This window comes from Zingiber officinale, chromosome 8B, assembly GCF_018446385.1.
Source record: "Zingiber officinale cultivar Zhangliang chromosome 8B, Zo_v1.1, whole genome shotgun sequence".
Classification (NCBI taxonomy): Eukaryota; Viridiplantae; Streptophyta; class Magnoliopsida; order Zingiberales; family Zingiberaceae; genus Zingiber; species Zingiber officinale.
Window position 1 is genome coordinate 112,627,721 of NC_056001.1, and position 24,591 is coordinate 112,652,311.

Here is a 24,591-nt window from a genome sequence, read left to right on the forward strand (position 1 = left end):
TACCGTATTCCTCTTCTAACCTCGGACGTTGTGTGGGCAACGATCTTCCAAGATGAGAAACCACCAACCACCTTCTTCTCCTCCAAGCAAGGTTCGGCCACAAAGGGAAACTTCACCAAGGAGGAAAAACAAAATACTAACCAAGCTCCAAGAGATGCTAGCTTTCTCTCCTTCTTCTTCTTCTTCTCCGAGTAGTATCCGGCCACCACAAGAACTCCAAGGAGGGGAGAGAGGTTCGGCCACCACAAGAGGAAGAGAGGGAGAGGATGAACCGGCCACCACAAGGAACAAGAGAGGGAGAGGAATAATAGATGTTGTGTCTTGTGAAGGCACCCTCACCCCTTCTTTTATATTCCTTGGCCTAGGTAAATTAGGAAATTTAATTACAACAAATTTTCCTTAATTTCCTTGACATGATTTAATTGAGAAAAATAAAATAATATTTCCCCAATTAAACAATGATGGCCGGCCACATCAAGAGGAAACAAATTGGACAAGTTTTAATCAACAATTAAAACTTTCCTTATTTGTTTCCAGAAATTTTAAAAAATAAAATTTCTCTTTAAAAATCTCTTCATGGTTAATAAAAGGAAATATCTATAATTTTAATTTTATTAACATGTGAATAATTTTAAAGAGAAAATAAAAAACTCTCCAATCTACAAATAAGGAAAGAGATCTAATCTCTTTCTTTAATCTTTTATAAAACTTTTACAAGAGAGATATTTTAATTTTAATTCTCTTTAAAATATATCTTCCACATAATAATAAAATCTAAAATTAAATTTCTTTTTATTTAATTATGGTCGGCCCTACTAGCTTGGGTTCAGCTAGGGCCGGCCACCTTAAACCCAAGCTTGGCCCTAGCTTGGTTCCCAAGCTAGCTTGGCCGGCCCCTTTAGGTGGGTATAAAAGGTGGGTATATGTGGGTATAGTACTCTATAAATAAGAGGCTACGATAGGGACCGAGAGGAGGAATTGGTTTTGGTCTCCCGATAAAATTAAGCATCCGTGTTCGCCAACACACAACTTAATTTTATCAATGATAATTCATTCCACTAGAGAACTATCATTGAACTACCGCACCAATCCCAAATTACATTTTGGGCTCCTTCTTATTATGAGTGTGTTAGTCTCCTGTGTTTAAGATATCGAATGTCCACTAATTAAGTGAGTTGACAACTCATTTAATTAATATCTAAGTCCAAGAGTAGTACCACTCAACCTTATTATCATGTCGGACTAAGTCCACTGCAGGGTTTAACATGACAATCTTTATGAGCTCCTCTTGAGGACATTATCAACCTAGTATCACTAGGACACAGTTTCCTTCTATAATCAACAACACACACTATGAGTGATACCATTTCCCATTTTATCGGGTTTATTGATTCATCGAACTAAATCTCACCCATTGATAAATTAAAGAAATAAATATCAAACATATGTGCTTGTTATTATATTAGGATTAAGAGCACACACTTCCATAATAACTGTGGTCTTTGTTCCTTTATAAAGTCAGTATAAAAGGAACGACCTCAAATGGTCCTACTCAATACACTCTGAGTGTACTAGTGTAATTATATAGTCAAGATAAACTAATACCTAATTACACTACGACTTTCTAATGGTTTGTTCCTTTCCATTCTGGTTGTGAGCTACTGTTTATAATTTATAAGGTACTGATAACATCATCTTCTGTATGTGACACCACATACTATGTTATCTACAATATAAATTAAATGAACAACTACAAACAAATGTAGATAATTAGACCAAATGTGATTCTTTATTCATAATGAATGTTTACAAAGCTTAGGCTCTCAGTATACACTCCAACAGTTGGCCCACGTAAACATGAAGAACATTCGAAAGCTGGTCAACAAAGGACTAGTGCGAGGCTTACCAAGCATCAAGTACCAAAAGACAAAACTATGTGATGCATGTCAAAAGGGTAAGCAAACAAAAGCAACTCATAAAGGTAAAAGCGCTGTAAGTACCTCTACTGTTTTAGATTTACTGCATATGGACTTGTTTGATTGTAGTAGTGTCATTTCTTTGAATGGTAGCAGATATTGCTTAGTGATTATTGATGATTTTACTAGGTATACTTGGACCTTCTTTTTGAAAAATAAGGATCAAACCATAGATATTTTTATTTCTTTTTGTAGAAGAATTGAAAATGAAAAATCAACAACAATTAAAACAATTAGAAGTGATCATGGTGGAGAATTTCAAAACCATAGATTTTTAGAATTTTGTCAAGAAAAAGGATATAGGCATGAGTTCTCTACTCCAAGGACCCCACAACAAAATGGGGTTGTGGAGAGAAAGAACCGAGCTCTGCAAGAGGCTGCACGAAGCATGCTCAATGAGTACTCACTACCGAGCTACTTGTGGGCTGAAGCTGTGAATACAGCTTGCTATGTGCAAAACCGAGTCTTGATACATAGGTTTTTAGGAAAAACTCCTCATGAACTTTGGTTTAGGAGACCCCCTACAATTAAACATCTTAGGGTGTTTGGTTGTAAGGTGTTTATCTTGAACACCAAGGATCATCTTGGAAAGTTCACGGCTAAGGTTGATGAAGGGATACTAGTCGGGTACTCTCTCACCAGCAAAGTCTATCGAGTCTACAACAATAGGACTAAATTGATTGAAGAGTCCTCAGATGTAGCATTTGAAGAAATCCCTAAATCGAATGATCAATCAAGGGATGTAGGAGAAATTCAACTTGAACTTAGAAATCTAAGTTTGAATGATCAACATGAAGAAAGAGTCGAGGTTGACTCTGATGACGATGAGCAAAGGCAACAAAGGGCTCAGGCTGATCGTTTGCCTGATACCGAGTCTCTGCCTGTGCCTAGTGAGACCATTCATGAGACACCGCCAACACCAAGGCAATCTAGGATAGCCTCTAGTCATCCCCAAGACCAGATTGTGGGAGACATCCAACAAGGGGTTAGGACTAGATCATTCTTTAGAAATGAGTCTAATGAAGTCGCCTTGATCTCAGAAATTGAACCAAAAATAGTTGATGAGGCATTGCACGATCCTGATTGGATCATAGCTATGCAAGATGAGTTAGGTCAATTTGAAAGGAGCCAAGTGTGGGATTTGGTTCCTAGACCTAAGAAGACCACCATTATTGGAACCAAATGGGTCTTCAAAAATAAGTTAAACCAAAAGGGAGAAGTAGTAAGAAATAAGGCAAGACTTGTAGCCAAGGGCTATAGTCAAGTCGAAGGCCTCGACTATGATGAGACTTATGCTCCCGTGGCCCGATTAGAGTCCATTCGTTTAATGTTAGCTTTTGCTGCACATAGAGGCTTCAAGCTATATCAAATGGATGTTAAATCGGCCTTCTTAAATGGTTTCATTAAAGAAGAAGTCTATGTTGAACAACCACCGGGGTTTGTGAATACCGAAGCTCCAAACCACGTGTACAAGCTCAAGAAAGCTCTTTATGGGCTTAAGCAAGCACCGCGAGCATGGTACGAAAGGTTGTCAACTTATTTATTAGAAAAGGGTTTTGTAAGAGGTCAAATAGACCCAACACTATTTCTGCGTAGAGATGGTGAAAACATATTTGTAGCCCAGGTGTATGTTGATGACATAATTTGTGGCTCAAATAACAAGGGTTACTTGAATGAATTTATTACTCACATGGAAAGTGAGTTTGAGATGAGTCTTGTGGGAGAATTGACATTCTTCCTTGGACTTGAAATCAAACAAACTCGAGATGGCATTTATGTCCATCAAACAAAATACACTCAAGAGATGCTCAAGAAATTCAAAATGAGTGACTCTAAAGAAGTATCCACTCCAATGGCGACAAACACTCGCCTAGACAATGATGAGAATGGAAAACCAGTTGATCTAACGCAATATAGAAGCATGATCGATAGTCTTCTATATCTCACAGCTAGTCGACCAGACATACTCTTTGCTGTGGGCATGTGCGCTAGATATCAAGTCTGTGCCAAGGAATCTCATTTAATTACGGTGAAGAGAATACTGAGATACCTTAAGGGCACAATCAGAGTAGGTCTATGGTGCCCTCGTACGGAGTCTTTTGACTTAATCGGCTATACCGACTCCGATTATGCTGGGTGCAAATTGGATCGAAAAAGTACCAGTGGGGGTTGCCAATTTTTAGGCTCATCATTGGTTAGTTGGTCAAGTCGGAAGCAACATTGTGTTGCTCTCTCCACGACCGAGGCTGAATACATTGCCATGGGAGAGAGTGTATCACAATTGTTGTGGATAATCCACACTCTAGAAGATTATGGACTTTCGTATAAGGGAGTGCAAGTGTTGTGTGACAACATTAGCACAATAAACCTAACGAAAAATCCAGTCCATCATTCAAGGACCAAACACATTGAAGTGCGTCATCACTTCATTAGAGATCACGTAGCTAGAGGAGACATTGCACTCACATACGTTGAGTCAAAGTCAAACCTAGCTGATATTTTCACCAAACCTCTTCCGGAAAATGAATTTACTCATTTAAGGAGAGAATTAGGAATGTGTTTGGCTCAATAGGCCATTAGGACCCCATCATGATCAATAAGGACAATTAAAACAACAAGAGGAATTGGGAAATTAATTTGGGCAACTTGGGAACATCTCACACAAACTATAAGGTTTAACAAATGATTTTTATTTGCTAGAAATGGGGTGAGATGCTAGGATCAGCCAAATTATTCAAAATGTATCATGCATCCCTTGAATAATTAGGTTGACGAGACATAAATTGAGTATGGGGAAGACCATTACATAATTCATGTGTATTTGGTTCCTAGATCCTACTCATATATTCCAACCAAGGAAACTTGGTTGGGCCTTTGCCTAGATTTTATCTAACCTTGAATAATGTGTTGTTTGATATGGCTGTTTGATATTGTTCATGATGTTGCATGAAAAATAAGACAAGCTATTGAAGTAATAATAGCAATTTGAATATATTTTGACAAATTTGAAATTGTACATAACAAAGGTCAAAAATTTCAGTTTTCAGACCTTAAGTTGCTTGGTTTCAAATTATCTGCAACTTTAGGGCTATAAACAACTTCAGACCATATTTTTTTTTGTAAGTGTAATGGTTGTAGATCCTCCAGGTTCTAGGTTCTGAACTTGGAAGTTCTCCTAGAGAAATGTTCACGCACTATCGAAGTTCTCTATGAATTTCAGTTACTAAAATTGTTGGAGAGACAGACACTGATCGGTCTAGGGACCGATCAGGTCATCCTGGCACGCAGAGTCTGCTACTGATCGCTGTGTGATCGGTCTACAGACCGATCAGGGAGTTCCCTGATCGGTCCGGAGACCGATCCGATCAATTCGGCACAAAAGCCACTGATTAATCTCTGATCGATCCAGGGACCGATCAGTGAGTACTGATCGTCTCCTGATCGGTCCGTGGACCGATCAGGATGTTCCTGGATCGGTCCGGGGACCGATCAGGAGGCTTCTGATACCTCTGATCGGACAACCGTCCGATCACGGTTCTTCACTATACACCCATCTAAACCCTTAAAACCTCCCGATTCCTTTCTTCCCCCTTCATGCGATACCCTAGCCGACTTTTCCCACCAGCTCACCCTTTCTCTCTTCTTTGCACGCCTTGCACGCCGGAACCCTAGTCGCAGTTCAAGCCCTCCGAAGCTCTAGCCTAGAGCTCAATGGCACCAAGGTAACTCCCTATTTCTCTAGACCTTTGGCATTTCGATTTCATTTCTCACATATCTGTGGCCTTGTGTTTCGGGTGGCTCCGGTGCTCTTCTTTCTTCCCATTGTATCCCATTAGAAAGAAACCAGTGGGTGAGGGAACCTCTAAATCACCTGAGAAGTCGAAATCTAAGGCTCCTTCCCGACCTCAACCATCTCTTTCCGGGAGATTCTCGAACAACAATTTTGAGGAAGCCTTTAGACAAAGAACTTTTAAGTTACTCACTTGTAGGTCTGTAGATCGTAAATTCATGGACGAATTTTGTCCAACTGTGTCTGAAACCATTGCCTACTACAAACTTGACTCACTTGTCTACTTAGAACGGGATATCAACTATGACCTGGTCTCTGAGTTTTACAACAACCTTCATAAGACTAATGAAGCAAGTTATAAAACAAGAGTTGCTAAGCGTACTCTTGATTTGCGCTTCGCATCCTTCTTTGAGTATCTCGGTTGTCGGTTGTGTTCCGGTAATATTTTTTCGTTGTTTCCTGATTTACCAGATCCTTTACCTCCACCCTTTGATGTCTCATCTGACGATATTTATGAGTACTTCTTCAGACATCCTAGACCAGGTGGCCTTGATGAGCTAGACGTTGACTTTCCTACTTTCGCAGCCTTGAGATTATCTCCTCAAGACTACATTCTTTTCAAAATTGTCACAAACTGTCTTCTGCCTATCACATCCAAACCATTGTCTGAGATCCGACCATATCACTGCCTGATGCTTTATGGATTGCGTCGGCGGCTCGACTTTGACATCGTATCTAGCATCTACTCCTCGATCATCTCCTATAGTGAGCCGAGTAGCTACACTGTTTATATGCCCTATGGGCATATAATTACAGATTGGCTCGAGACCCTTCAGATTGATGTTTCTAAGGGTAGGATAATCAAGATGGTCAGACAGGATTGTAGACTTGGGAAGCGGGCATTTTCCAAATCTGGGATCATAGGACGAGATGGGGATGTCTGGTGGAAGGATGGAAGAGCTCTAGGGGAGTTACCACGGAGACCTCCACAGGTTGCGGCTGCTCCTGCTGCTGCTGCTGACGATGGAGAGGCCGACCCTGATTTGCGCTGGCAGATCGCAGAGCTGGAGAGTCATTTTGACCGACACGACGAGCTGCTGGTTGCTGAGCTTCACGGGCTACGCGTCCGGATTGACCAGCGCTACGATGACTTGCGCAGTCAGCAGCTGGCGACCCATCAGGCGATCATGGACTGGATGGCCAGATACCCACCTCCGCAGGATTTCCCGGGTCATCCATCTTCGAGCAGCGGCTTGCCACCTCAAGGATCCTTTCCTTCCGATGATATTGCTGATGCTCCTCATGATGAGGAGGCTGACTGACACACACTGTTCTATGATATCATTTTCATGTTTTGGATGTTGCTTGTTGATACTTTTGTCTGACCAGACTTCATATATTTATGATGTTCCTTTTTTTTTCTCTCAATATTTCATTTCCTACTTGTTTTCTTTATATATAAATTTGCTGCTCCTATGCAATGTCTGGTATGTCTCTTATGTTGTTATCACTGTCTCATAATACACTTAGAGGAATTTTAGGTGGATTAAGAAAGAAAACAGTATGGGTTAAGGGGGAGTCACATAACACTTTCTTACTTAGTTCGCACCTTTTCGGTGTTTGACAAAGGGGGAGAAGGTAACTAAGTTTAGAATTAAATGAAAGTTTGAGTTAGGGGGAGAATCATGATTCCCCTATTCTTACATGGTATTGTATCTGTCTTAGGGGGAGGATCTTGATTCCTCTAAGATTAGGGAAATATGAACATCTCTGATCTAAACTTAAATCTCGTGTTGTCAAACAGCAAAAAGGGGGAGATTGTTGATACAGTCTGACCTGGCTGTTGTTTTGATGTTGACACTGATTTAAGTTTGTATCAGATATTAATTAAACTCAGACTGATCATTGATCAAGGTTAATCATATGAAGAAGAAAAGTCCAAGTACGGATACTTGGCACGTAAAGTCGGAGAGGGCTCGGTAGCTCGTTCTCCGGATGAGGTCAGAGAGGGCTCGGTAGCTCGTTCTCTGGACCGGATGAAGTTGGAGAGGGCTCGGTAGCTCGTTCTCCGGACTAGGTCAGAGAGGGCTCGGTAGCTCGTTCTCTGGACCGGACGAAGTCGGAGAGGGCTCGGTAGCTCGTTCTCCGGACTAGGTCAGAGAGGGCTCGGTAGCTCGTTCTCGAGACCAAGGAAGACCTTAGGGTTTCGGGCTGGAAAGCTGCAAAACTCACCTCGGTAGCATTGGATCGGTCTGCAGACCGATCCAGTGATACCTTGGTCGTCTGGATCGGTCTGCAGACCGATCCAGTGATACTGAAGGATCACTGATCGGTCTGGTGACCGATCAGTAACCTCACAGAAAGTTTCTGTGGGTTAACTGATCGGTCTGTGGACCGATCAGTAACCACACAGAAGCATTCTGTGGGTTATCTGATCGGTCTACAGACCGATCAGGAAGAAATGATCAGAAACGCTGGGACTCAAAGCGAGAGGGTGGATCGGTCTATGGACCGATCCACACATAGGCTGATCGGTCCACAGACCGATCAGGCACTTCACAGACCGATCAGGATGTGTCCTGATCGGTCCAGATACCTATGGATCGGTCTGCTGACCGATCCACACCATGTCGTTTTGTTTCTGCGCTTCTCTGATTTTGCTGATTCACTTCTGATTTACTTCCGATTCACCTGACCTAACTATCTGCTGTGAGATCTTTAAGTTTCAGGTTGCAGGTATCATGCCATTGGTTGATTTCAAACGAATCTCCATCAGAAGAATAAGAACAAGTGACTTTTACGCTGTAGTTCACTGCAAATGATGTATTTGAAGCATCAACGGATACTGGCAATCTGAGTATACTCTGGGCTTGACTCCTTGGCATTGGTTCGAACTCAGAAGACACCAGTGAAGACCATGGATGGTATTGGTGTGAGTTCAGAGGACCAGATGAGGAGGAGGATGTTAGGATCCTTAATACTCGGCTAGAGAGGGGGGGTGTGAATAGCCGCCCCAAATTCTCGCGTTCTTCCTACAGTTAGGGTTAGTCGCAGCGGAAATACAAGGAAGAAACTAAGGAGAAGAAAAACAAACCGATGTAACGAGGTTCGGAGATGAACTCCTACTCCTCGGCGTGTCCGTAAGGTGGACGAAGCCTACCAATCCGTCGGTGGATGAGTCCCCGGAGAACCGGCTAATATATATACTCCTTCTGGGTGGAGAAACCTCGCCACAATCTTTCTTGCAACAGCAAGAATGGAGTACAGAAAAACAGCAAGAAATACAAACAATATGAATGTAAAACACCTTGCTTGCCTTCAACTGGTTTCCGTTGACGAAGCAGCAACTTCACGGAAGAACAGCAGCAGCTGACCAGCCGGGGAAGCTCACACGAAGCTTCACGAATCAGAGAGCTCAGCAAAGCTCAAGTGCAGCAAGAATCAGAGGCAAGAATCAAGGAGAGGAAGAAGGAGGCTCGCAGCAGCAGCCCTCCTTTTATAACCTGCGAAGAAAGCGAAGAAAACACAGAAGAAATCTAGCCGTTGCGACGCAACGGCTAGTGCCTGGATCGGTCTGTGGACCGATCAGGCTCCATGTGGATCGGTCCACAGACCGATCCATTTCCTAACTTTGCTTCTGTTCCGTCCCTGATCGGTCCATGGACCGATCAGGGAAGAGGTGGATCGGTCCACAGACCGATCCCCTTCCTTTCCTTCTCGCGTTGCTCGTCACTGATCGGTCCACAGACCGATCAGGACATGGCCTGATCGGTCTGTGGACCGATCAGCCTGCCTTTCTTTTCGCCTCTGTTTTCTTACTGATCGGTCACCAGACCGATCAGTAACCGAACAGAGAGCTTCTGTTCGGTATCTGATCGGTCACCAGACCGATCAGAGAAAACAAGGTATCACTGGATCGGTCTGGTGACCGATCCAGAGCTTGGTTTTTGCCCAAACCAAGTCCCAAGACTTCCAAACCAATATCCGGTCAACCTTGACCTCTTGGTACTTCATCCCTAGCATCTGGTCACTCCCTTGACCTGCTAGCACTCCCCGCCAAGTGTCCGGTCAATCCCTTTGACCTACTTGGACTTTCCAACACCAGAAGTCCGATCATCCCTGATCCATCTGGATTTTCCCTTGCCTGGCTTCACTCACCAGGACTTTCACCTGGCTTCACTCACCAGGATTTCCACATTGCCTAACATCCCAGTTAGGACTTTCCCACTGCCTGGCTTCACTCACCAGGACTTTCCACACTGCCTAACATCCCAGTTAGGACTTTCTCATTCACCTAGCTTCACTCACTAGGATTTTCACCTGGCTTCACTCACCAGGATTTTCCCGAATGCCTGGCTTCACTCACCAGGACTTTCACCTTCACCTAGCTTCACTCACTAGGATTTTTCCCCGTGCCAAACTCCCTGTTTGGTCTTTCCGCGTGCCAAGCTCCCTGCTTGGACTTTTCCGTGCCAAGTCTCCATACTTGGACTTTTCCGTGCCAAGTCTCCATACTTGGACTTTTCCAGTGCCAAGCTCCCTGTTTGGACTTTTCCGTGCCAAGTCTCCATACTTGGACTTTTCCCGAATCAGGTCAACCAGGTCAACCTTGACCTACGGTTGCACCAATAATCTCCCAAACATCTATTCTTGTCCCACATCAAGAATAGAACTCTCTCACGAGTGTCAAACATCAACATGCAACACAACTAGGTCAACCTTGACCTAAGGTTGCACCGACAATCTTCCCAAGTCAAACATCAAAATACAACTCGAGTCACGTCAACTCGAGTCGGGTCAACCAGGTCAACCTTGACCTAAGGTTGCACCAACAATCTCCCCCTTTTTGATGTTTGACAAAACCATAATCAAGTTAGGTTAACCCGATAACCTAACTTAGGTTTTCAATCATCTTCCAATGTCCAATGTTCTTTCCTTGAACATTCTCTGGACATTCTCCCCTTAGGTTAACCCGATAACCTAACTTGGGTTCTCTAATAATTCTCCCCCTTTTTGACACACATCAAAAAGTATTCCAATGTTCTTCCTCGAACATTCCTTGACAAACTTCCCCTAGCTTAGGTTAAACCGATAACCTAACTTAGGTTCTCTAATAATCCTCCAATGAACACTCTCCCCTTTTTGACACACATCAAAAAGAAAAGGAGGGTATCAAGGTCAAGAGTTTCTTCCTAATGAAAGTCCCATACCTTTCATTGAAACTCTTATTTTCCCCTTGATACTAAGCTCAACAATCCACTTAGTGATAATCCCATATCACTAATCCTCAAGGAGTAAAAACTCCCCCTAAAAGTCAACTCCCCTTGACTAATAGTTAAAACTCCCCCTAAAGGCCAACTCCCCCTTGACCATTGCACCAACAATGTCTTGGAGAGTTTCAAACCTTTATAAATCTAAAAACCAACTGTCAGCCGAAATTTCAGACATGCAGTCGAATTTCAGCACATTGGCACGCTATCAGACCTCACTGGATCGGTCCACCGACCGATCCAGACACTGGATCCAGGGATCCGATCCAGCCTCTCCCGAAATTCAGGACCGATCCAGACACTGATCACAGGGATTTCTGATTTTTCCTCTCCCGAAATTCAGAAACCCCTAATAAATTCCAGAAAATTCGAAAAATTGTGAAATTTTGAGGATACATTCCTCATATCATACACTATCATGGAAAAATAATTTTCTATGAAAATAGTTTCCATTTTCAAATCTTGATACAAAGTTCAAAAACTTTGAAATAGTTCAAGTTTTAACTCAACTTTGTATCACAATGTTCAATGATGAATGCTATCACTAGGAAAGCTTCATCAAGGTTTTCCAAATCAATTTTAAAATGCTTTTAAAACCATTTGAATTTAGGACCATAATCTTAGGGCTAAATGTACATGACTTGTACACAAGCTTTCCCTATGATCCCTCATTTCTTGAATTAGGCTCATCTAGGTACAAGAACTATGCACCTTGATCCTAACTCATGATCCTAATATCTCACACACATCTAAAGTGTATCAAACACATCCATGTCAATTTTGATGTGAGATATGGGTTTAGGTATCTTAGGCTAAGGTCTCATGCATTTTCTAAACACAAATTTGATCTCAATATCAAAATGTGTTTTTCATCCTTAAATCAATTTAATTGATTATTAATGCAAGAGATGATGACATGGCATAAAATGGTATCATAAATAAAAACATGTGTCAATGTCATGATGTCATGGCATAAAGTTTGAAACTAAACTAAAACATGACATATAGATAACCTAAGCATTATCATGACATTTCAAATGATCATAAATTAAATATGATGTCATGACATGGCATATGGCAAACAATCATGGTAAGTTAACACAAATAAAATACCTAGATTACCTATCTAAGTATCCTTAATTACTTAGCTAACTTAAATTCTAATCCTAGATTGCCCAAAGTGCTCCAAGAAAATGTCAAAACCCAAATTGGCATTTCTTGATCTCTTGTTTGATTTATACCATTTAAGACTCTACAAGAGTAGCACTTCTAAATTAAGGCCCGGATTGCCTTGATTACCTAAGAGAGTATCAAAATCCCAATTTGATATTTTTCTAGGTTTTTCCAAATTGTGCCAATTGAGATTAAAAGTGAGATTTCCAATCTTTAGGCACATTTAACTCTTCAAAGGAGTAAATGATAATTCTTTTTCATTTTCAAAAGTTCACAAAACCTTGAAAATGCTCCTTGAGTGTCAATTTCCTCAAAGTTGGGTTAACTACCCTTCTTATTGGAGTTGACACTCTCTAACCCATCTATGGGGTAGAGAAGATGCTCCTAGGAACCCAATACCTATTAGAGCTCATTGGGTTCACTAAATATTCACTAGGGATAACTTCCCTAGCAACCCTCCTAATGACCCTCTTAGGCTTTAAAGCCTTGGTCATTTGGGACTCATCAAGATCAACTCTAGGGGTGACTCCCCTTGTGACCTTGGTGATGGTCTTCCTAGCCCTAGGTTTTGTTCCATAATCGAATGGAACATTGTGGTAAGTGGGCTTGACCATTTGGGACTTAGATTTGTGACCCAAACCTTTCTTGTCCTTGGGCTTTGAAATTTGACCCTTAAACCCTAGAGATGACTTCTCCAAGTTCTTAAGAGCCTTTTCCAAAGTATCAAGTCTTGACCTCAAGACTTGATTCTCCTTCTCTAATACCTCAATTTTTGATTTGTCATTTTTCTTTGAGGCATTCCTAGGCATGTGTCTAGTTGATTTGGGATTCCTACCTAGGTTCTCCTTAACCTTAGAAGTGTTAATCCTAGGGTTCACATTCCTAGTAGTATCCCTATCTAGGTTGACATGTTTAGCATCTAAACACATGTATTGATTTCTAGTGTTAACATGCTTATCATTATTGACTAATGCAATAAAATTACTAGCATGTATCCTACTAGAGTTACACGAATGAGCCTTAAAAAATACCTTAGGGTTTGCCTTAGCTCCCCCTATCGATGTGCATCCCTTGTCCTTGTGAGGCTTCCTCCCCTTCGGACATTGACTCCTATAGTGTCCCCTTCGCTTGCATTGGAAACACACCACGTGCTCCTTTCCCTTGCGTGTCGGGACTCCGGCTTCCTTGACTTTTGGCGCCGGTGGAGTCTTTCTAACCCTCTTTGGACACTTACTCTTGTAGTGCCCAAATTCCCTACACTCAAAACACATTATATGCAATTTACTTGAACTTAAAGTGTTTGAGTTACCTAGGATTGAGGATGAATGGATGTTCTCTTCTCCATCCCTCCCGGAGGTGGAAACTTCTTCTTCTTGCTCCGAACTTGAGCAAGAGGAACTCTCCTCCTCTTCTTCCTTGGATGTTGAGTAGCCCTCAACTCCCAATTCGCTCCCTCCATGATGTGAGCTACTTGGCTCACTAGGCTCCTCTTCATGACTTGAAGTGGAACTCTCCTCATGGTACTTGGCCAAGTTATCCCACAACTCCTTGGCATTGTTGTATTCACCTATCTTACGCAAAATATTAGTAGGTAATGAAAATTCAATTGTTTTAGTTACCTCATTGTTGATCGTTGATTGATGGACTTGTTCCTTTGTCCACTTGTTCTTCTCTAGAGGCTCTCCTTCTTTATCCATTGGAGGAGTAAACCCTTCTTGTACACAAAACCAATTCCACATATTAGTCCTAAGAAAATACATCATCCTTACCTTCCAATATGCGAAGTTGTCGTTGTAGAAGGGTGGAATGGTGATGTCTTCTCCGAATTGATCCATCTCTAGCGCTTGTGCTCCCACGGGTGTGAATCCGATGAAGAGCGGCCTCGCTCTGATACCACTTGTTAGGATCCTTAATACTCGGCTAGAGAGGGGGGGTGTGAATAGCCGCCCCAAATTCTCGCGTTCTTCCTACAGTTAGGGTTAGTCGCAGCGGAAATACAAGGAAGAAACTAAGGAGAAGAAAAACAAACCGATGTAACGAGGTTCGGAGATGAACTCCTACTCCTCGGCGTGTCCGTAAGGTGGACGAAGCCTACCAATCCGTCGGTGGATGAGTCCCCGGAGAACCGGCTAATATATATACTCCTTCTGGGTGGAGAAACCTCGCCACAATCTTTCTTGCAACAGCAAGAATGGAGTACAGAAAAACAGCAAGAAATACAAACAATATGAATGTAAAACACCTTGCTTGCCTTCAACTGGTTTCCGTTGACGAAGCAGCAACTTCACGGAAGAACAGCAGCAGCTGACCAGCCGGGGAAGCTCACACGAAGCTTCACGAATCAGAGAGCTCAGCAAAGCTCAAGTGCAGCAAGAATCAGAGGCAAGAATCAAGGAGAGGAAGAAGGAGGCTCGCAGCAGCAGCCCTCCTTTTATAACCTGCGAAGAAAGCGAAGAAAACACAGAAGAAATCTAGCCGTTGCGACGCAACGGCTAGTGCCTGGATCGGTCTGTGGACCGATCAGGCTCCATGTGGATCGGTCCACAGACCGATCCATTTCCTAACTTTGCTTCTGTTCCGTCCCTGATCGGTCCATGGACCGATCAGGGAAGAGGTGGATCGGTCCACAGACCGATCCCCTTCCTTTCCTTCTCGCGTTGCTCGTCACTGATCGGTCCACAGACCGATCAGGACATGGCCTGATCGGTCTGTGGACCGATCAGCCTGCCTTTCTTTTCGCCTCTGTTTTCTTACTGATCGGTCACCAGACCGATCAGTAACCGAACAGAGAGCTTGGTATCACTGGATCGGTCTGGTGACCGATCCAGAGCTTGGTTTTTGCCCAAACCAAGTCCCAAGACTTCCAAACCAATATCCGGTCAACCTTGACCTATTGGTACTTCATCCCTAACATCTGGTCACTCCCTTGACCTGCTAGAACTCCCTGCCAAGTGTCCGGTCAATCCCTTTGACCTACTTGGACTTTCCAACACCAGAAGTCCGATCATCCCTGATCCATCTGGATTTTTCCTTGCCTGGCTTCACTCACCAGGACTTTCACCTGGCTTCACTCACCAGGATTTCCACATTGCCTAACATCCCAGTTAGGACTTTCCCACTGCCTGGCTTCACTCACCAGGACTTTCCACACTGCCTAACATCCCAGTTAGGACTTTCTCATTCACCTAGCTTCACTCACTAGGATTTTCACCTGGCTTCACTCACCAGGATTTCCCCGAATGCCTGGCTTCACTCACCAGGACTTTCACCTTCACCTAGCTTCACTCACTAGGATTTTTCCCCGTGCCAAACTCCCTGTTTGGTCTTTCCGCGTGCCAAGCTCCCTGCTTGGACTTTTCCGTGCCAAGTCTCCATACTTGGACTTTTCCGTGCCAAGTCTCCATACTTGGACTTTTCCAGTGCCAAGCTCCCTGTTTGGACTTTTCCGTGCCAAGTCTCCATACTTGGACTTTTCCCGAATCAGGTCAACCAGGTCAACCTTGACCTACGGTTGCACCAATAATCTCCCAAACATCTATTCTTGTCCCACATCAAGAATAGAACTCTCTCACGAGTGTCAAACATCAACATGCAACACAACTAGGTCAACCTTGACCTAAGGTTGCACCGACAATCTTCCCAAGTCAAACATCAAAATACAACTCGAGTCACGTCAACTCGAGTCGGGTCAACCAGGTCAACCTTGACCTAAGGTTGCACCAACAGAGGAGTGATTGGCTACGCCTGAGTTGGTTGCAGTGATTCGATACAGATTGCAGCGATTCTATACAGTTTGCAGTGATTCGATGCAGTGAAGAAAGCAGAGAAATAAGAAGGAGGAAGAAGAGAGGATTGCTAAGGTTCTGGAAAAACTCTCTGTCGACCAAAGCAAGGGCGCTGTGTGATCGAGCTCTTGGCTGAGGAATCCTTCTGTCTTTGCGCGTTGTTCTCTTTGTGGCTGTCGAGTTCATTAGTCCATTTCTTTAGCCACAAAGCTCTATAAGTCTGTGCTTCATTTTTCATATCTTTTCCTGTGACTTTTGTGGAGAGGTTACTCCACCGAGAAGGAGGATCTTTAGCCGGAATTTATCCGGGGTACGATCTACCGAAGATCGAGGAGTCGTCCACCTTACGGACACGCCGAGGAGTAGGGGCAAGTTATCCCCGAACCTCGTAAATCCGTGTGTTAGTTGTGTTTTGCTTTCTCCCTTGTATTAGTTGGTTTTTGCTTATTTCGGCTGTGCTAACAACGTTCTGGAAGGAAACTTGTGCTTAAGCTTTTAAGAGGCTATTCCCCCCCCCCCCCCCCCCTCTAGCCATCTAAGATCCTAACAAGAAGGGTTTCTTTTTATTGATGTTGTAGGAGAACATAAGCTTCCGGAGTGGATGCTTACACTGAACCGCCTCCGTCCGCAAGAAAAAGCTTTGAAAGGAAAAATGAAGAATAAAAATAATTCTAGTGTAACAACGATTACTCCATTTCTGGCGTGGATTCTTCTTCTAAATCTTCTTCGACCATCGGAATTTAAGGGGGAGTTGTTTCCAATTTTGTTTTCTTTTGCATTTTAATTCAAGCTTTGAGCCTAATAAATTCTTTATACATGTCTTTAGTTTCATACTTCTCATTTGCATTTTATTTTCATACTTTGCATTTAGTTTGGTATACATAACATGTCATTTGAATAAAAATTCTCCATGAAGTTTTCTAGTAATATTTCTAAGATGGTAAAAGTTTCTTAAATTTGATCATCAAATTTTAGGTCATTTAACATGATTGGATGCTTTTCTTACATGATATTAGTTAGTGTGTTGGTGGATTCCATTTTGATTGATTGAGCTTGTTTGTATAAAAAAATACCTAGAGAGGACCACTTTAAGCCTATCACTATTATATTTTTGTGTGGCATGTACTTACAACAATTGAACTCTAGAACTTGCTTAGTTTCTTTTCAAAATCACAATAGCATTTGTGTGCATGGAAATTGAGGATTTTGTCAATTTTGTTCCCTTTCATACTTTCCAATTCCTTCCTCACAATTTTCTTTATACATTCTCATCTAGCATTCTAATTCTTGATAACCCTTGCATACTTTTATGACATGATGTATGCCTAAGTGATGCATACTTTTATGATGTGTGCCTAAGTGATGCATGCTTTTATGATACATGATATGTATGACATGTACTTTACTTTATGTGTGAGTGGCTTGTACCAAGGGTGGGCTCCATAAGCGCCCCGGGGACTAAGGACCTCGTTAGGGATGGGCTCCTAAGTGCCCCTAGGACTAAGGGCCTAGTATGTTTGCCTCGGAGGGTTCAAGACTTGCTACCTTGGACCTACAAGGTTGCGCGCAATATGTAAGTGGTACATAGCCGGGATCCCCCTTATGTTGAGATTATTTTCAAGTATATATACATATAAAAGAGAATGGTTTTAAAGATCATGAGACATACACATGTTTTTCGGATACATGTTTTCCAAAATCATATTGCATACACCTTTTGATTATGCTATGTTTCATGCTATGCTCTTGATTATGATATGCCATGATAAGGTATGTTTATGTTATGTTCATGCTATACCTTATAGACATGTTTCGGCCATGGATATGTTGATGCTTGATATATATAGATTTCGGCCATGGATTTGATGATGCCTTGATGTACATATTCGGCCATAGTTATGATGCTTTGATATACATGTTTCGACCATGCTTTGATATACCATGATACTTGTTTGTTATGCTATGTCTAGCTATGTTTTATGCAATGCACTATGTATATGTTTCGGCCATGATGATGTTTGATATGTCATGACTAGTTGTGATTATATTATGATGCATGATATGCTTGAATAGAATGCTATGTTATGCCATGATTAGCTGAGATTATGACTTGTTGATACATTCTTGATTATGTGCTGATTGTTGGCTTTAGTGAGTAGGAAAGGAACTTACTGAGCCATGAGTGCTCATAGCTTACTTTCCTTGTACCACAGATAAAGGAAAAAGCTGGATGAATTAAAGGAGCAGCAGGAGGGGCAACAAAGATGTGTGTGGCGGTGGCTAGGCAACTAATTAAGAACCTGCTTTAAAACCTTTAAGAACTATGCTTTGGTTTTGTGAAATGTAATACAATATGAGTGACTTGATGCTAAGTTTTTATTTATTTCGTTATCATGTTATGAAACCATGTTAGTGTAGTTCGGTTTTAATTAAGTTAAGAAAAATAATTTTAAGTCTTCCGCTGTAGTACGTACGTAGAGTATCGTAGCCCCGTCCCTTAGGGTTAGCAGGGAGGGCGGGCGTTACAGGTTGGTATCAGAGCCAGGTTATTGCCAGCTCACTACACACACATCAAGCCTCCGACCTGCCGCTCTAAGTAAGAATGTTTGTGCTTAATTTACTTGTTATATGCTATGTTTAATTTTCTTATGCTTATGCTAAATTTCTTGTTATATGTTTATGTTTGATTTTCTTGTCATATACTTATGCTTTACTTTCTTTCTTGTTATATTGCCTATACTTTACTTTCTTTACTACATTTCTTATGCTTTATTTCCTTATGTTACATTGTTTGTCATTTATTTCCTTATTTTTTTTTCCTTATGTTGTCTATGCTTTAGTTTCATGTTTTACTTGCTTATGTTTGATGCTTTATTCTATGCTTTTAGTTATAAATTTAGATTAGGATTACATATTGGTAGGTTAGGAATAATACCAGAACAAATAGATAGAAACAAAACAGTACGTTAGATTAGCTAAAAACGATAACTACTTACACTAGTCTGTTTGTTATTATTTAGATAAAAATGGTTAGGACACGCAATGCCCGAACTGGAGGAACAGTGACTCCACCAGATCTGACGCAGGTAGTCGCAGACCTCCAGCATCAGATCGCAGAGCAACAGCAGCTGATCACTACCTTAATGGGTCAGCAAGGCAACCCAGTTACCCCACCGGTAAATCCACTACCTGTCATACCTACAGCCGCACCAGTGCCCCCGACAGCCCCTACTCCGATGGTCCGACAAGAGGCTTACCTGATGCAATGGCAAAGGCTTAAGCCGGAAGCATTCTCGGGAAACTGCGAACCATGGGACGCACAAGCCTGGCTCAAAACCGTGGAGAACATAATGGAACTATTGGATTGGCCTGAACACGAGAAGGTCAAGTGCGCGTCGTTCTGTCTTACCGGAGATGCCCGGATGTGGTGGGACAGAGTAAAGGCGAAAAGGCAAATAAACCAAATGCAGTGGGCAGATTTTGAGACAGAGTTCTTAGAGGAATTTTTCCATATGCAAGTGACCAACAAGCACTATGACGAGTTCACTGAGTTCCGGCAAGGTGATCTGTCAGTCAATGAAGCCGTCAAGAGGTTCAACCGCCTAGCTCGATTGTGCCCAGAACTGGTCCGAACTGAAAAAGAAAGGGTCCGGTTGATGTTAAAGATGCTCCGACCCGAGATAGCTCTGAACGTAGCCGGCGGAGTTAATAGACCGCAGACTGCAGAGGAGCTGGTCAGCAGCGCCCTGATTACCGAGCACTATCAGGAAGCAATGAATAAGGGCAAGAACCAAGCAATGACCGGAGGACAAAAATCGTACAGTACTAGAACTGACTGGAAAGGAAACTCAAGTGGAAAGAGGAAACAGTGGAATAAAACAAAAGGTGGTCCAGCCAATAAGCAGACCAAGTACCCTCAGTGTGCCACATGTGGAAAGATGCATTCCGGTATATGTCTTCTGAGCACCAAAAAGTGCTACAACTGCGGAAGGGAAGGTCATTTGGCAAGAAATTGTCCTACTCAGTCTCAGGCACTACCTCCGCAGAACAACCAGAATATGAGTACCCCCGCACAGCTTCACCAGATGCAAGCTGCCATAGAAGGGACTTCAATCAGCCAAGGAAGATTGGAGGCCCCTCCCACTATGACCAATGCTAGAGTCTACTCTCTTACCAAGGAAGACGTGGCGAATGCTTCTACTGTTGTCACAGGTCAGCTACTTATTTACAATCAGTATGCTGTAGTATTATTTGATACCGGGGCAACACACTCGTTCGTCTCAACGCCTTTTATGAAGAAGCTAGATATACCACTCCGAACTCTAGAGGACACGTTCTTAACAACCTTACTATCCGGGGAGATTTTGCCATCGGACTATATGCTGCAAGTAGTACTCATTCGAATCGCAAACAGAGAACTCTACTGCAATCTGATAGTACTTGATATGCAGGATTATGACATAATTTTGGGCATGGATTTCCTTAGTAAGTACGGCGCTTCAATCGAGTGCCGCAAAAGAAAAGTGATTTTTCGACCCGAAAATGAACCAGAGTTTGAATTTTACGGAGAGTCAAAAGGAACGGAGAAGCTATTGTCATCTATTAAAGCACAAAAGATGTTAGATAAAGGATGTATGGGGTTTCTAGCACACATGGTTGATACCAATCAAGTCAAAGACCCGAAGTTAGAAGACGTCAGAGTAGTATGCAACTATCCAAAGGTATTTCCTGATGAACTACCAGGGTTGGCCCCTGACAGGGAGATAGAATTCGAAATCGAATTGATTCCTGGTACTCAGCTGATCTCGAAAGCACCTTATCGTATGGCTCCGGCTGAATTAAAGGAGCTTCAGGAACAGTTATCTGAATTACTCGACAAGGGACTTATTCGACCTAGTCACTCTCCATGGGGAGCTCCAGTGCTATTCGTAAAGAAGAATGATGGGTCTATGCGAATGTGTATAGACTACCGAGCGCTGAATAATGTGACGATCAAGAATCGGTACCCACTCCCACGGATCGATGACCTATTCGATCAACTGAAGGGTGCGACTATTTTCTCAAAGATAGATCTACGATCCGGTTATCATCAAGTGAAGGTGAAACCAGATGATATACCAAAAACAGCATTTCGAACCCGATATGGACACTATGAGTTCATAGTTATGCCTTTCGGAGTAACCAACGCTCCTGCAGTATTTATGGACCTGATGAACCGAGTATTTACGGCATATCTTGATAAATTTGTGATCGTCTTCATTGATGATATACTTATCTACTCGAGAACTCCAGAAGAACATGCTGAACACCTGAATACTGTACTACGGATCCTTCAAGAGAAACAACTATATGCAAAATTCTCCAAATGCGAGTTTTGGCTTGACCGGGTAATATTTCTAGGTCATGTCATCTCCAAAGATGGAGTTATGGTGGATCCAAGTAAAATCGAAGCTGTGAATAATTGGAACCGACCAAAGAATGCCAGCGAAGTCAGGAGTTTTCTCGAACTAGCAGGTTATTACAGGAAATTTGTAGAGAATTTCTCCAAAATCGCAGCTCCTATGACAGCCCTCACCAAGAAAAATACAAAGTATGAATGGACAGAAGCTTGCGAGAAGAGTTTCGCAGAATTAAAAAGGAGACTGACCAGTGCTCCGATTCTTACTCTTCCGGAAACCAACAAAGGCTTCGATATGTACAGCGATGCTTCCATCACAGGACTTGGAGCTGTACTCAAGCAAGATGGCAAAGTTATTGCCTACGCTTCAAGACAACTTAAAGAACATGAGAAGAATTATCCCATTCATGACTTAGAACTAGCAGCCGTAGTCTTCGCTCTCAAAATATGGAGACATTATTTATATGGAGCTCAGTGTAAGATTTATACCGACCATCAGAGTCTGAAATATTTCTTCACGCAAAAAGACCTAAATATGAGGCAACGCCGATGGCTCGAGCTAGATAAAGATTACGACTGCGGGATTCTTTATCACCCAGGGAAGGCGAACAAAGTGGCAGATGCACTCAGCCGAAAGTTCAGTGCCACCTGATGCAACTATTTTAAAGTTCGAGGATGAACTTTTTATGAGGTACGGGGTACTGTAATACCCACTAAGCTTGTAAGATAAACATATGAATGTGGGATTTTGCCTTAGAAAAATAATGGGAAGTGAGGTTAACCAAAAAGGAAATAAAAAGGAAATAAAAATAGGGAGAGGTCAAGGATTGAACCTTGAACCTCTTATATTATATTTCATAGAATTAATGGGTGATAACCAGTTAAGATAGGAATAATATGTTGATGGCAAAGGAGGGAAACTTATGATAAAGATGAGAGTAAAAGCTAGCCAAAAAGGAAACAAGAAAAGAGCAAGAGAAAGGCAACTTGCCTTCCTCCCTTCCTCTCCCTCTTCCTCTTTGATTTTGCCGAAAACTTAAAGAGGAATTAAGGGGATTCATTCCCCCTTATTTTATCATAAATGGTGAGGATAAATAAACAAATAAAAATAAAAATAAAATAGAATAAAAAAGGCTAAGGGAGAAGGAAAGCAAAAACTAAGTTTGCTACCTCTTTCCCCTTAACATAAAAGGGAGCAAGAAAAGAGAAAACTATTTTTCTCTCATTTTCTCTCATTCATTCTCTCCCTCACCGAGAACACCACAGTTCCCTCTCCTCCATCTTCGGCCCCAAAGCCAAGTTTGTCCCTAAGAAAGCCTAAGATACAAGGAGGACTTAGCAAAGGAATCAAGGGAAAGGAACTAGAAGAAGAGACTATTTCTTCTTCACCATACCTTAGATCCACAAGCGAAAAGGATGTAAGCTTCCCCTCACCTGTGGTACAAGGCGTTTTATGTACTTTTCGGATTTTATGAGGATTTTAAAACCTAGAAACAAGTTTGAGAAAATTCAGCCAAGAAGAGCTTTCAAAATCTAATGATGTTTAACTAGTCTTCACTATATGATAGATTTTTCTATGCTATGTAGAGGGGTTCTTCTTCATGCTTTTATACCTATATGATGCTTGATCAGAGGAGTACTAAACCCTAGAATTTCGGCCAAAAATATTCTTAAGAGGCTAGGGAAATTTATTGTTTTACCCAACTAGTACAAGGTTCTCCCTATGAAATATTAAGGATTATGTATTGGTTTTTCTTCCTTAGAAGATATTTGAAACTAAAAGAAAACCCACTCATATGTTTCGACCAAGGAAGGGTTTAGGATTAGGAAGACCTTTAAATTTAAATAACCATGCTCATGCTATAGAATACAAAGATCTTAAAGGATTTGTATGCTTGAATATTGCTAGAATTTCATGAACTCCTTCTTAGGGTTTTTCGGCCATGATGAGATGGATAGCTTAGAAAGCTTAAACAAAATTTTAAAATGCTCAAGACCTCTGTGCTGTTTAGATATGAAAGTTGTTTAATGCCCTCATGCTTAATTAGGGTGTAGAAAAATTAGTAGCATAACATATAACATGTATGACCACAAGGGGTCCTAGCTTACTCATGAACCAATTTGTATATATGTTTCTTAGTAACTTTTGCCATGAAACTTACTTAGATTTTTCATGCTTTAGGCCACTTAAAAACCTAGCTAAAGAATGGTAGGTTTCGGCCATGGGGAAAAAAATAAAAGAAAAAGAGAAAAAGAAACCTAGAAAGCCTAAGACACAATTCATATGTATACTCATTATGCTTGTCTTTACACATGCTATGAAACTCGTATGACTTCACATGTTTTTTTTATGTTATTGAAGCAAGTTTAAACACTGATGAGTTTCGGCCAAGTAGGGTTTAAATGACCTAGAGGCCTTAGAATTTAAACCAAAGGTGTTAAAATGCTTCTTATGAAAATATGATAACCTATTGATTGTGTCACATGCTTGTATAATTTTTTCATGATCTAAAAGGACTATTGTAAGTCTCGTCCATGGAGGGTTAGACGCCCTAGGGACCCTAGGACTTAAATTAAATATGCTCATGTCACCCTACATGAAATATGATAAGTAGAAAGCCAAGGTTCAATTGCTATATGTTGTTTTATGACCTAAAATGATGCTAGGGTATGTTTCGGCCATAACTATTGTATGATGCTTTGTATGAATTTATACATAATGTTAGTCCAAGTTCACATGCTTGTATGCTTGTTTGTAGCCCTAATGAGAACTTGTTAAATTTCGGCCACGACATATGTTAAGGGCTTAAAGAACTTAGGAACTAATTCAAATATGTCAAATGTGTTTACCTTATTTCTTGGTAAAAATGTTATAAATATGATTTCAAGTTGTCTATGTTTTTATGTCATATGGAACCTTGTTTCACACCTTAAGGTTTCGGCCACATGAAATTAGGGACTTGAAGAACTTAGAAACTAAGTTAATCATGTTTATAATGCTTCCTATGAAAATGTTATGATGATAATTTAGGTACCACATGCTTGGATGTTGTGTTTAGCCTAAATTGAGCTCTAAAGGGGTTTCGGCCACAAGGGGTTTCGGCCACAAGGGTTTAGGAAGCTTAGAACCAAGATAAATATGATACCATGTTTCCTATGATAGGATAATCACAAGATACACCCTTATGCTTAATATGTA